Here is a 14,879-nt window from a genome sequence, read left to right as displayed (position 1 = left end):
CCAGGCACCTTGTACCTTTGAGGGGAGGACAGCTGGGAAACAAAGTCTGTGGTTGTTACACGGCAGGTGGAGGGAGCCACTAATTCTGTGGAAGACTAGCTTGGTTCCTCCATTAGCTGAGATAATGAGAAGTGCCCTGAGATCCGGCTAGCTCATTGTTCAAGCATTACAGAGTGAATACCCAGAGTCTTTTACAAACAGCACTGATTCTGGTATGGTACTGACTCGCTACCCCCTTCTTCTTTGAGAAAGACCATTTTATTCCTTCTTAATTCCCAAAAATTGGACTGGCAGGAAAATTTCTCTGATTTCTGCATCATGCCTAACCATTTATAAGAGGTGTTTTGGCTTGTGCAGTGAATGCATGGGATCTGGAGCCAGTCTGTCAGGCCTCAAATCCCAGTTCAGCCTAGGAGTTCTAGAATCATCAGCATGTTAGTATCTGAGCCTCAGTTTAGTCAAGTGGAAAGCACAAGTAACAAAAATACCTGTCCCAGGGGCACCTGGGTGGCTCAGTCGGTTAAGCGTCTGAGTCTTGATTTTGGCTCAGGTCACGATCTCATGGTTTGTGGGTTTGAGCCCTGCATTGGGCTCTTCACTGACAGCATGGAGCCTGTTTGGTATTCTCCCTTTCTGCTGCTTCTGCCATACTCTATCTGTCTGTCCCTGCTCTCTCAAAATAAATGAATAAACTTAAAAAAAATACCTGTCCCATAGATTCCTATAGATAGTAAAGAACTGAGACAAGCATGTCCTAGATATAAAATATTCAATAAAAGTTGATATTTCTTGGACCTTTAAGTTTGATTGCTAAGCATTAAAGGTCTTAGAAGCAACACTTGCTGACTGAGGTAAGGAAAGGAAATTTATTGATCACATATATTGATCCCCTACACTGCTCCAGGCATTTAATCCTCAAATAATCTAAGGTTTAGAAATAGCCAAGGAAAACCAATGAATCACTGAAATACTAATTAGTAAAAATGTATTATGGACATACAGAAGAAGGCAGTTTGCAAACTGGGGACACTCAAACCAAAACATGGAATGAGGCTCAGGTGTATATTGTTATAAAGCACCTTGTATAGTGAGAAAGCATGGTTTATTCTTCACGGTGATTGGTAGTAATATTAGAATTCTCTTGAATAATAGGAAATTGGTCAGTTGTTATCTCACATGAACCTTGGAAAGTTTAAGTTTTGCTTGTGATTTTCAGAGGCATAAGCAAGAACTGACCCAGGTCAAGTTAGTCTTGCAAAATAAGCTAAATTAAGCTTTGTTTGTATGATTCAACTGGTTTTGTGTGTTCAGGGAATTTTCAAGGCTAGTCTTCATTTGTTTTTTATTTTAACAAATCATAAGTTTTCTTTGTTTACAGATGAGAAAACTGAAACCCTGAGTAACTGTCTGAGGTCACGCAGCAGGTAGCCGATGGAGGAGGAGATCTCAGGACCATCTGACTCCATGACCTTGCTGCTTTCTCTGTATTATTCTATATCCAAATCTTTGTTCCTCCATTAGTTTTCTCTCTCACCCACTTCCCAATAAGAATGATTAAAAAGCACACTTATACACGGTTCCCATGTACATGCCCAGAGGCACTCTCGGAGAGAGATAATTAGCTAGAAAAAGATGTGCATATCTTCCTTCTAATCTTCCATATAGCAACAAAGGAAACGTTCTTAAAAAACACTCTTATTTCTTCCAGTGTTTAAACTCCATAGCAGATGCTCACAAAAAGATACTAACAGGCATCTCTCTACTCATTAACATGCATATACACATAAGTATAGTAGAAATGAGGTTGTGGGCAGACTGGCATATAAAGCAGAAGGTCATCATATTATGTGCAGTAAAGTTGCAAGGAAAATTATAGAACTCAAACTACATGGACACAAAAATTAGTTTTGAATCTAAAAATTAGTTTGAATCAGTTTGCTGCTTTAATTTTGAAAGAAAAAGAAAGCCAACCAATAACCATAGGATGTAGGAATAAAAATTGGTTACTGGGAGAGACTGTGGAGTTCTATGGAAAGTCGGGTAGAATAGAAGACATTGCTTACTAGTCTGAGAAGGTGCTAGAACAACAGAACTCCAGAAAACAAAATGAAGCAAACAAATGGAAAGGCTCACGTCTATGGCAAGATAGTTCCGGAGTTGGGATCTAGGTCTAAGTAGGGTAATATTTTAAGAAGAATGGAAATGGGGGCAAGGACACAATACTTCTGTTTAAGGAATGGTGTGTGAACCATGCTAGAGGCTCCATCCCAGCAGGACTCAGGGGCGGCTAGCCACAGGGCCAGTTAAGCAAGTGCTGCTGTAGGAATTCAGCATCTACAGTGACCAAAATGGAAATTAGCTGTCTTCATAACCAGCAGCATCCTTGGATGGCTGACATGACAGTCCATTGAGTACTACCTCCCAAGTCATACAGGATCCAGAAGATGATAGCCTGTAAGAAAATATAGGGACTTTCTCTGCCCTATGTCATTAACCACTGAACCAAAGCAAAGGAGTCACTGTATAGGGCTGGCATTCCTGGGGCCCAGATATCAAATAAGGAATTAAAAAACAAAATTTTAGTGTTTATTTTTGAGAGAGAGGGAGTGGGGGAGGGGCAGAGGGAGAGGGAGGCAGAGAATCCAAAGCAGGCTCCCTGATGTCAGTGCAATGGGGCTCAAACTCATCAACCGTGAGATCGTGACCTGAGCCAAAGTCAGCCGCTCAACAAACTGAGCCACCCAGGCACCCCAGGAATTTTTTTTTTAATTTGCTTGTCCACTGACTTTATATCCAGGCTCTTGTAGCCTGAGAGACTAAATTTTACAAGCATGTGCATGCACACAGAATTGTTATAAACACACTCTATTTTGTTTACTTTACACTGCACCTGAGCCAAGGGTCAGAGAGGTCTTGCACTAAAACCTAGAAATTGGCCCATGGAGAGCTGATAATCCAGGCCTTCATCTGAGTTCATGGGCTATGGTTTCCTTTATAGTCCTGTGCATTTAATTTTCTTCAGCTAAAATCAGTATTCTGAGAAGGGATCCATAGGCTTCACCCAATTATCAAGGGGTAATGGCACTAAATAGGCAAATACTGCAGATGCAGTTCCAAACTTAGAACTCTAGACAGGGAAGGTAGGACAGGGTCCCTGACCACAGTGGACACATGCCATAGTAACCTTATTCCTCCTTTAAAAGGCTGGTTGGTCCCACTATAAAAATATTCTCTATTCTTTTAAAAAATGTATATGCTGTGTTTACTTTTATACCTTTTAAATGTCTTTTATGATATGAATATTCTATTTATTTCAAATAAAAACCTTTTAAAATTGCCACTTTTTATGCAATCCTATCCACTTATTAGATTTGTAAGAGCTCTCCAGAGATCACTGAAAGCACGCCATGATATTAATTTAAGCATCTACTCTTTTGCCACACATGTCAAAATAAGTTATATCAGGGAAAAATAATGTACATTTCTTACCTGATTATAATTTCCAGTGTCATATATCATCTTTAGTAAATACTAATTGCTACTAACTGGCATTTGATTGAAGCAGTAAAGAGGTGGATCCATTCTGTTTCGCTAATTGATTCAAGTTGGATGTTGGCCAAGTCTTATAACCTAAATGTCCAATAATAAGGGAATGATTCATTGAATCTCAGCACATCCATATGACAGAATAATGTGAAGCCATTAAAATTGTATTTCAGAAGAATACTTAGTAAAATTAGGATATGCTTATAATAAATTTGCTATCAGTACCTTGGAGAATAAAATCTAGATTCATCATCCTGGACTCTAAGGTCTTACATAATTGGGGCCCTGCATTAACTATCCTTCCTATCTTAAACACCTGTCTTCCTCAGTCATCACACTTCACACTGGTCTTTGTTCTATTTCTGTAACATTTCAAAGACTTTTCCACTGTCAAGACTTTGCATTAGCAGCTTCCACTGCCTTCCATATCTTCACCTGGACAATTCCCTGTCATTGAAAAGGGCCTTTCCTGACCCTGACTCAATGTTTAGTATATCAGTTAGTACTTCTCACTAGCTGATGGCCTTACTTATTTTTAGTTTATTTTTCCTACACCTTCTTCTAGAATGCAAGCTCCTTGAAAACAGGGACTTTCTCTGTCTTGTTCATGGTTTTATTCTCAGTGCTTTGAAAAGTGCCCTTAGTAAATGTCCAACATACATGTGCTGAATGAATAAGCCAATAATCTTTTATTTCAAAAGTAAAAATGCTTATTTTAGGAATCTTTAAATAATGTAAAAAAAGAAAAAAGAGAATATAAATGACCAGTAACGACTTCCTCCAGATACAATTATCATATACATGCTGGTATATATTGAGGCACAGCTACATAAATACATGACAGTTGAGGTCATTGAATTTTATTCCTCTTTAGTTCTCCTCTTTTCCTTATTATGTACATTTTCCTCTCTTCTCCTTCTGTGAAACGAATTTCCCTGATAGACTTCCATATAACGGGTTAGTGATGATTTTAATTTCCTAGGAATCACTCTACAGGGCTAATCAGTGTATCTGTTTGCCCCCAAATAATGCTCTTCCAAAGAATAATTTTTGATAGGCTTCCATATAACAGCTTAGTGATGATTTTAATTTCCTAGGAATCACTCTACAGAGCTTATCAGTGTATCTGTTTGCCCCCAAATAATGCTCTTCCAAAGAAGAATTTTTGATAGGCTTCCATATAACAGCTTAGTGATGATTTTAATTTCCTAGGAATCACTCTACAGAGCTTATCAGTGTATCTGTTTGCCCCCAAATAATGCTCTTCCAAAGAAGAATTTTTTGCACTCCTATTTTTCCGCACTTCTAAACTATGGAATAGAGTACAACGATGGGATAGTGAGGAGAGCTGCGGGACATACAGGAGACACAACCACTTTTTCCTTTGTGGTGGGTTGGGGAAGACCTCAGGAGGAAGTGACTTCTCAGCTGAGACTTGAAACATGTCCAAATCAGCCACACTAAAGTTGAGGCAGGAGACCTAGGAAATGGGAGAGGCATGGACTCCCAAACAGAACTACTATATGCACAAAGGCCCTCAGGTCAGAAAACATTGAACTTTAGGAGGAAAAATGTTTCTCCATGTTACTAGGGCATAATGTGTTGGGGGGCTTTTGATGTTGGGGAAGTAGGCAGAATCCAGATGAGGAGGGCTCCTTCTTAAGCAGTTTATCTTGAGGGCAGTAAGTAAGAAGCCTTTAAGTGCTTTCAGCACAGACATACTATCATACGTTTTATACTTTACAAAAGTCATCCACACTGCTCATGGAGAAATATGGAAAGAGAAAAAAATGTTACAACCTGTGTGCCTGTACAAACATATAATGAATACTTTTTCATACCTAGAGAGAGAAGACAAGAATGCCTATGCATGTTGTAGACTTACTTCAACCATCCAGGCATCAAGCAACAGAAAAAGGAAATAAGGGTAAGGTGTCCTTAGTGGCTGCTCCAAGGGTCCTTGGAGACCATTATCATGCTCAAAGTCATCTTTACTTGTTATTATACCATCACTAAACAAGGGTCACCATGATTTAGCTGGCATACTAGTTATAAGGGGGCCATAAATCTGGTTTTTCCTCTGGTATAACAGGACCATCTGTCGATTCCTTTTCTAGATGGTCATTGCATAGTCAGGAAGCATCAGCAGGATCTCTATCTGCAACTCTACCCTACTTTGCTCCAGAAATACAAGAACTAGTGATTTCTCCTGGTGACTGTTCCACACGCTGACCAGAGATAGTCTTCTTGCACATAAGACCAGTTGCAGATTGGCTGGCCTTCCCTTCCATCTGCTATTCTCCCCACCGTAAGTTTCAGAATTTACTTGGTATCTCTGGCATGTAGATGGTGCCCTTCTCTCATTTGTGCTACTTATTTGCCTCTCTCTACCCCATTTTCCCAAATATTCCTTTAATCTTTTTGAAGATCGTGTTGGTAGAAGCAGGGTTTTAAAGGGATAGGTGAATAAATTAATGTGAATATAGAAGTCCATGTCATGTCTTAGAAGATTACATAGCTTTTCACAGTATGGAGAGAGATGGCCTATTATTTGGGGAACATTTTTAAGCCTTTGTAATCTACCAAATATTAAATATTTTTGGGCTCCTATTATGTGTGTATATATATATGTGTATATATATACACACATTTATAATTAATGAGGGATGTATATATATATATATATATTCATAATTGATGGGACTAAAGATAAGAAAAGCCATTCCTCAAAGAAACAAAGACATAAAAAAGCCAATCCCTTTGGTGCGGTGCCCATTCCCTCACAGATACTCAAAGACTTCACTCTTGTCACCATTCTTACTTGTATTAGTTTCTTATTGCTGCTATAGCAAATTACTAAGAAATGCATGACTTCAAACAACACAAATTTTTTATTTTACAGTTCTAGAGGTCAGATATGTCAAAGACATCTAAGGACTAGAATCAAGGTGTCTTTAGCGGAGCTTTATTCCTTCTAGAGACTTCAGGGGAGAATCCATGCGTTGCCCTTTCTAGCTTCCAGGGATGGCCCATATTTCTTGGCTTGTGGTCGCATTGCTCTAGCTTCTGCTTCAATAATCACATCTCTGTCTGTGACTCTGACTCTCCTGTCTCTCTCTTATAAGGATTCTTATGACTACACTGAGCTCATCTGGAAACTCCAGGATAATCTCCTCATCTCAAGACACTTAATCACATGTTCAAGTCCCTTTTAACATGATAGATGACATATATACAGGTTCTGGGGAGTGAGGCATAGTCCTCTTTGGGAAGGAGCATTATTCTGCCTACCACACTCCTGCATATTCAGTTCACAACGATTCTACTTGGTCTTTGATTTTTCTCACTTTTGTATTCTCACTTGAAAAAGTAATAAAAGTCGTACATACTATCTAGGGTTGCTATGAAGAATAAATGCTTAGAGAGTCTGGCATATATCACATTTAAGAAGCTACTCTTGGGCTGCCTGGGTGGCTCAGTTGGTTGGGAGACCGACTTTAGCTCAGGTCATGATCTCGCAGTTTGTGAGTTCGAGCCCCATGTCGGGCTCTGTGCTGACAGCTCAGAGCCCAGAGCCTGCTTCAGATTCTGTGTCTCCCCGTCTCTCTGCCCCTCCCCTGCTTACACTCTGTGTCTGTCTCTCAATAATAAATAAATGTTTAAAAAGAATTTAAAAAAAAGAAACTACTCTTACTATGGGGAATAATTGAATTTTACAACCACTTTCATGAGGTTAACAATTCTACCATCCACATGTACTTATGGTAAGTAGTAGGACTTATGAGGCCATATATGAGAATTTAATAAGATATAATGCTTTAGTAATTGATTCTTGGAATGTATACACTCACTTTATGATCAATATCATCTTTGAATTACCCTTGAAGAATCATTAATATTTTAGGAAATATAGCAGAAAATTATGAACAGATTATTTGCCATGTTGGCTTCCTTTCCCATCTGTGACAAGGGAAAAACATGTACATTTGAGTATTTTGAGTCTTCTTCCTTCCTGTATGTCCAGGAAGATTGCATGTTTTTTTGTTTGTTTGTTTACTTTTTCCCATTGAGCTTCTCCATCCCCACCCATATCTAGTAAATATCGCCTTTGCATAGGTATTTCTTTTTTTTTTTTAATTTTTTTTTAACGTTTTATTTATTTTTGAGACAGAGAGAGACAGAGCATGAACGGGGGAGGGGCAGAGAGAGAGGGAGACACAGAATCGGAAGCAGGCTCCAGGCTCCAAGCCATCAGCCCAGAACCCGACGCGGGGCTCGAACTCACGGACCGCGAGATCGTGACCCGAGCTGAAGTCGGACGTTTAACCCACTGAGCCACCCAGGCGCCCCTGCATAGGTATTTCTTTAGGCTTTTGTGATGCAGTTTTAAGGTAACAAATAGAGGTGCACCAAAACAGAGCGCCATGAATTTAGGACAAGAGGAGAGACTGATCAACACATTGAGTATCATAAGAAAGGGTGTTGTGTACTCAAAAGAAAATAGGAAGTAGAGCAGCTTAAATAAAAAGAAGTGTGGCTTCAGAGTTATCACGGGGGAGGGAGATTTTGAAACAATCAGTCGTAATTCTAGGGAAGGATACTGATAATGACAGAAATAGAAAACATTTTAAAGATTTTCAGAGCAATGAGAATATTTTCTACCCTTTGACATTATTTGAGAGATGCCAGGAAATAGTGGTTTCTTTTCATTACTTTCAGTCACTAAGTTCTGGTTTTTTTTCAATCCAACTCCAGGCTTTGAATGGTCATGTGAGCCTTAGTTTTTGTTTGAATTCTATCTCACACACTGGATATGTTACATTCCCTTCAAATTGCTTAAACACTTCCGTGTCAATCATACTTACTCAACGATTTACAGTTCATCTGTCTTCTGCCCCCAACAATCTTGGTCACTTCCAGTTCCTCTTCTTCAGTTCAAGTTCACCTTTTCCACCGGCTCTAACACTATCATTCTTATCTTCAATTTATAAATATGTCCTCGAAATATACAGTCCCACATACGTTATCAATGCTACATTCCTTATGAGCAAGTGCTCTCATTTTCTCCCTTTTACAAAAACTTTTTAAGAGACTCTACAAAAACTACTAGTTTTTTTTTCCTATTTTGCTATTAAACTCACTTTGATCTGATTTTTAATTTTAATAAGAGAGAAAAGGCACTTGTAATAAATCCAGTGACTGCTTTCTATTTAACTTCACTACTCCATAACTTAATAATATTGATCATGTTTTTCTCTCTGTACTATAATACCTTATTCCATTTTCCCTCTTCAGCTCATTGTAATTACTCTCCTCTGGATTTTCTCCTGCTCTATCCCTAACTGTGGGTAAATCCCATGGTTCTATCTTTGACCCTTAACCCACTAGACAGGCTTTTGTGTTTGGTACTATCTGCTTCTACAGATTTTATTAATACCAGTGGACATTCCCAACTAAGCAAAATTTAAAAGGCCATGTAAAATTCGTCTATAAAGCCTCTCATGTTCCCTGTGTCTTTCAATGAAAGCAGTGGCATTATTATTAATGGAAGTGTCTAAAGTTGAAAACTCACACATTCTTGCTATGCTATACTGCAACCCCATATCATCTGGCTACAAAGCGCTCACTGAATATGCCTGTGTTAATTATGAAATTCCTCCCCTTCCTCCATTGCTCTATCAGTTCAGATTTCCTTTCCAAATTCTCTCAATTATTTTAAGTCACTGAACTGAGCCTTCTTGCAATAATTCTTACTCTCTGGTTTATCCTTTTCACAGACCTGCGCATGGCACTCCCTACATGAACACTTGTTTTAAATCTTGGCCAGGAAAGGATGATATATAAGTCCTTTACAATATGACCACAAACTCCTCTCATTCACTCACCAAGCCACATCTCATCTTTAACTCTGTTAACTAACTTTTAAAATGGTTCACAGAGGGGCACCTGGATAGCTCATTCAGTTAAGCATTTGACTTCGGCTCAGGGCATGATCTCACGGTTCACGAGTTCGAGCCCTGCATCCGGCTCTGTGTTGACAGCTCAGAGCCTGGAGTCCGCTTTGGATTCTGTGTCTCCCTCTCTCTCAGCCCCTTCCCTCCTCACACTCTGTCTCTCTCTCAAAAATAAATAAACATTAAAAAAAATTTAAATGGTACGCAGAGCTGAAGAGCACCACTGTCAGAACATCAGGAAGAAACTCTCTAAAGGCACACAACAACACCGTTTCAGGCAGCGTTCCATAGCTATAAATGCTGGAAAGAAGCTCTAATGGACAAAGCTCTTGAGCACAGACAGAGTAAGAGGCTAGTTGAATCTGTGGCACTCCAGAGGCAGGGCCATAAACATTTGACAAGCACTAAAAATGGCTCAAAAAGGGCTAACCACTGGCAACACTACAGAAAAAAAAAAGTTATTTGGCATCTTTATAGCTTCCATTTCCATTTCTGAAAACTTCTTCTCTATCACTTCCCTCTTCTCTTCTCTCTCCCCCAACAGATATGCATAATGTCTTTCGACCCAGGGGCTTATGACCTGCTCAGGGACCCTTTTTATGAATGGCGTATGTACCAAGATATTTTCTGATCCTGAATTTTTTCCCCCAACTCATCTACCCTACTTTTCATTCACACAGAACAAGAGAACAATTTCTGTGGCAAATTACCCAACAGGGAGCTCTTTTTTTATTTTGTCTGTGGCAGATGGTATTTTCCAAAGATGGCTACATAGCATTTCTCATCTCATATGTTTTCTAGAACCTTGCCACTTTCCTATCAAGAGGTGGAGGTTAATTCCCCTCCCTTAATTCTGAGCAGTCTTGTGACTCATGCGTTTCCAGGAGAGTGTGGCAGAAATTACGCTCTATTAATTTAAAGGCTGGCCTTAAAAGGGTGTGGCATCCATCTTGTTGGCTGAAATCCTCATCTTTGGGGCCATAGGCTTCAATGTGAATAGTCTAGTTGTCTAGAAGAAGCACAAAGTAGCCATATAGAGAAACTACAGGGTAGCGCCCTGAAGTTGCATGAAGAGAGAGAGACAAGTACTTCCAGCAAGTTTGTTCATTTGCTGTTCCAGTTCCGACCTTTGTCTTGACTATAATCACATGATATTTTCTGAGCCAAAAGTGTCCAACTGACCCAGAATTCCTGAGCCACAACACAGGTAAGAAGTCAAAAACATTGCTTTAAACAACAGATTTTGTCCATTTCTCCAACCGTCTACTCCATAGTCAGAGTAAATTCTTTTTCTGTCCAATTTAATTGAAGTTTTTCCATTCTCTGACTTGGTTTAAGAACAAGCACTGTTGAGACATGACTTAATTATGCCCATACAATATGGGGCAGTATTTTCTGGGAAGTTCTGGAAAAGGAATTAAACGTGTACTAAAAAATTCATTTTCTTCCACTAGGTATCTTCTTCAGAAATGGTGCTAATCTGTAAAAAGCACATTGGGAGTGACAGAATAAAAAGAAAGAACCTGAGTCTTTCACATTGTTGATCGAATGAATTAGTCAAACCTGGAAATGCTTTGATATCTCTTGTATATAAGGGAATATATTCTGATTTAGTTAAGAAATTTGACTTTTCCGTTATTTGCTGCTTAAATCATCATAACTTTTTAAATACCTTAATATAAATGCATGTGCTAGTCAAGGATTATTACTATATCCCTTGCATTATGATTTAGGAATAAGAATGCTCAGAATAAGCCAGGAAAGAAAAACATTAAGAAGTTGGCAAAATAATCCAAAGCCAAAGCAGAGAATGGGTTATAAAAATTTACCAGGCTGCAAACTGACTGCACATATAATAAGCTAGTATCAGGATATCTGAAGGAAGGCAGTGTCTTTTCATTAAGAAAACTACCAGGAATCATCTAAGTGACATGGCTTTTCTGAGGGTCTGGGGTACTAGGGAGACTATTAGGATAAATTATAAAGCACACACAAAGGTAACATTCTCATCTTATGGAGCAACCTAAAACAGGGCCAAAGTGACAGATTTATGGTGAGCGAACTGAAGAAAACTAACTCGACACTTACCGCACGATGGGACTGTGTTCAGGCCATAAAAAGTGTATTATGCTAAGTGAAATCAGTCAGAGATAGACAAATACGATTTCACTGCTGTGTGGAATTTAAGAAACAAGACAGATGAAGATAGGAAAAGGGAAGAAAACATAAAATAAAAACAGAGAGGCAAACCATGAGAGACTCTTAAATACAGAGAAAAAACTGAGGGCTACTGGAGGGGTATTGAGTGGAGGGATGGGCTAAATGGTTGATGGGCATGAAAGAGAGCACTTGTTGGGATGAGCACTGGGTGCCATATGTAAGTGATGAATCACGAATTCTACTCCTGAAACCAATACTACACTATATGTTAACTAACTTGAATCTAAATAAAAAATAAATTAATTAGATTAATGAAATGAAAGAGCAATAAAGTAGCTTACTAGTACTGACCACATGAGTAGGCAATAATAACTAAGATATTGCTTATTTTGTATTAAGCATTACTGTAAGGACTTTACATTTACCAACTCCTTCAATTCCAGGAAAAGCCTTTGAAGCGTGTATATTAGTTCCTCCCTCACTTTCAGATAAGGAACAGGCCAAGAGAGGTTGAACAGCTTGCTCATGGTCATACAGTTAGTACAATTCTGAGATTTGAATCCCATGCACCCCGGCCCCAGAGCTTCTGTTTTTACCTCTGTGCTGTATTTTGAGGATGATTTACATGGTGAAGTTTGCAATAATTCATACTGCTTCCTTTAGGTTGGCTCAGGAGCTGGGATGAAATTAACCCTTCAGGCGGTAAATATCACTGATCAAACTATGAGATAAAAACTCCCCTGCAGTGGAAATGAAGACATGATGATATCCCAGGGGATTTTTCTCGCTTTACACAAATCCATTTTAAATATAAAATGCCTCATAAAAAGAGAATGACCATGTTGTAACAAGAATTTAGACACTGACATGTCTGAAGTATGATAAATAATCTATGGCAGAAATATATTTATGTAAGAAATATTTGGGGGCAAAGTGTCATTTCTTTAGCTCCTGGAAACCTCACAGTGATAGCTTGCTCTGACTAAAGCTAGCTCTGGCTAGCCTCTACCAAGGTACGTTCACTTAGGGTAGAATTTTAAGCTACTTTCAGACAGATAGATAAATTGCCTACATCAGCATCTTTTTTTTTTTTTTTTAAAACACTGGAGACTTTTTTTTTTAATGTTTATTTATTTTTGAGAGAGACAGAGAGTGAGCAGGAGAGGGGCAGAGAGAGAGAGAGGTGGACAGAGGATCCGAAGAGGGCTCTGCACTGACAGCAGACAGCCAGAGGCGGGGCTCAAACCCTGGAACCACATCATGACCTGAGCCGAAGTCAGATACTCAACCTACTAACCCACCCAGGAGCTCCTACAGCAGCATCTTCAAATACCTCCATGTGTGTAGGAGGGATTAAAAATGATGATGACTCATGTAAATAAATTGCTTGTCTTAGAAACTGATCCTGGAAAGACTCCTAACAAGGTACAACTACTCAAAGAACAGAAAATGAGCACTGACAGAAAAGAGATATACATGGGTGGAAAGTATGAGAAGCCATAAAGATACTTGTGAAAAAGGGAATCAAGTAGCAGCAAAAGCCAAGAAAAAATAACCTTGGCAACAGAAAGTTTAAACATTTAGAGCTAGGGAAAAAAAGGAGAAAATTCATACTAGCTGAAAACAACAGGTGCCTTAGAGGATAGTATTTTTCACTCATGCACTCACAAACATGCTCAGAATAGGATATCTATCCAATAATTTCAACAAAAGACAACAGAATCTTATGTTAAGGCTGAAGGATAAAATGCAAAAGTTCATTCTGAGTCACCAATTTTGGAAAAATTGTTATGAAATCGAATTTCTACCTTTTCTTTTCATTCTTTTAAAAAGAGAACTCTAGAGCTAGAACTTGACCTTCAGCTGCATTGTGTCACTTTACATTCAAAATTACATAATTCCAGTAATCTTACTAAATTTTATGGACCACCAATTACATTATAAGAAATTTGCTCTTGGAGAGCCTTGGTGGCTCAGTCAGTTAAGTGTCTGACTTTGGCTCAGGTGATGATCTCCTGGTTTGTGAGTTCAAGTCCTGCATCAGCCTCTGTGCTGACAGCTCAGAGCCTGGAGCCTGCTTTGGATTCTGTGTCTCCCTCTCTCTCTGCCCCTACCCTGCTTGAGCTCTCTTTCTCTCTCTCTCAAAAATAAATAAAAAACTTAAAAAAATTTTTAAAAATTGCTCTTAAATGACCCCTGGCCTTGGCTTAGGCCAGGATCCTTCTTGCTTTGGACAGCACAACACCCCACTGGGTATTTCTCTGGAATCTGATTGTCATTGCAAGGAAATATTCTCACTTTATGGCCAGAGAGAATCAGAGGGAAATTCCTGCCAGAAAAATGTATTGCACCAACCCAATACAAGAGGTTAAGGGGGAGAGGGAGGAATACTTTTATTCTGACATTGTCTCTGGTTAAAAAATTTCTTGCATTTGTAGTATATGTTTGGGTGTTCAGAATCATCTAGAAAAGGCCAGGAAAGCCTGAAATGATGGTAGAAGTAGGCCGGCTGGTCTATTTCTGTGCCTGCTAGAAGAGAAGTGCACATTCTTAGCCCTTGAAAAATATATATCTAGAGATTATAAATCATTTGCTTATCATGGCAGAAATTTGTTAAATAATATATCAGGAGATTAAAAAAAAGAAAAAAATCACTTGCAGAAAATTAGAATATTCCCCAAGATGCTAGCCAGCTGAGTGAAGCTTCCACTTGACATCGAATTCAGAGCTGTAAAAAGCAACACTTGAATTAAACGTTCTCTCTAGCTCAGAGGCATGAATCACCAGGGATGTACCCCGTTACTAATTACTGTGACCTCTGGATTCTGTTTAAGATTACAAGACCAAGCCTTGCCACTTGGCCACCACACCTGACTCTGTTTAAGATTAAAGGGAAGGAATGCGGAGGAGGCTTCATCACTACAACCAGGAGTGAAAGGACATGTGCATAAAACCAAGCTGTGGACTAGTTCGCCATCTCGTCACAATACCAATGAGCCAACTTTTATATTCGATGCAGAAATACTGTCTTATTTATCTGGTGTTTTGCAGACACAGAGTTTCCACTTAGACAGTTGTCCAGGGCCCTGAATCACTTACTTTAATTATGCTAACACCAGTGAATGTGGTCAAGAAATTCCAAGTACCTGATCTAATAACACGATCCAAGTCTTTGCCATTTCATGGCCAATCTTAAGAGTTTCACTTTGAGCAGTTACT

General features: G+C 39.0%; 1 long non-coding RNA gene across 2 annotated transcripts in view; it reads left to right on the top strand.

Moving 5' to 3' along the window:
* Positions 1-14,674, top strand: part of LOC113604132 (uncharacterized) — a 126,185-nt gene extending 111,511 nt beyond the window's left edge. For both annotated transcript variants that reach the window (XR_003425974.2, XR_008296670.1), the window contains 3 exons: positions 5,664-5,854; positions 10,621-10,707; positions 14,495-14,674. This is a non-coding gene — a long non-coding RNA (uncharacterized LOC113604132). The remainder of the gene's footprint in view (positions 1-5,663; positions 5,855-10,620; positions 10,708-14,494) is intronic.
* Positions 14,675-14,879: the final 205 nt, after the last annotated feature.

This window comes from Acinonyx jubatus, chromosome A2 (genome assembly GCF_027475565.1).
Source record: "Acinonyx jubatus isolate Ajub_Pintada_27869175 chromosome A2, VMU_Ajub_asm_v1.0, whole genome shotgun sequence".
Classification (NCBI taxonomy): domain Eukaryota; kingdom Metazoa; phylum Chordata; class Mammalia; order Carnivora; family Felidae; genus Acinonyx; species Acinonyx jubatus.
Note: the sequence above shows the minus strand (reverse complement) of the source record. Positions and strands in the feature narration are given on the sequence as shown.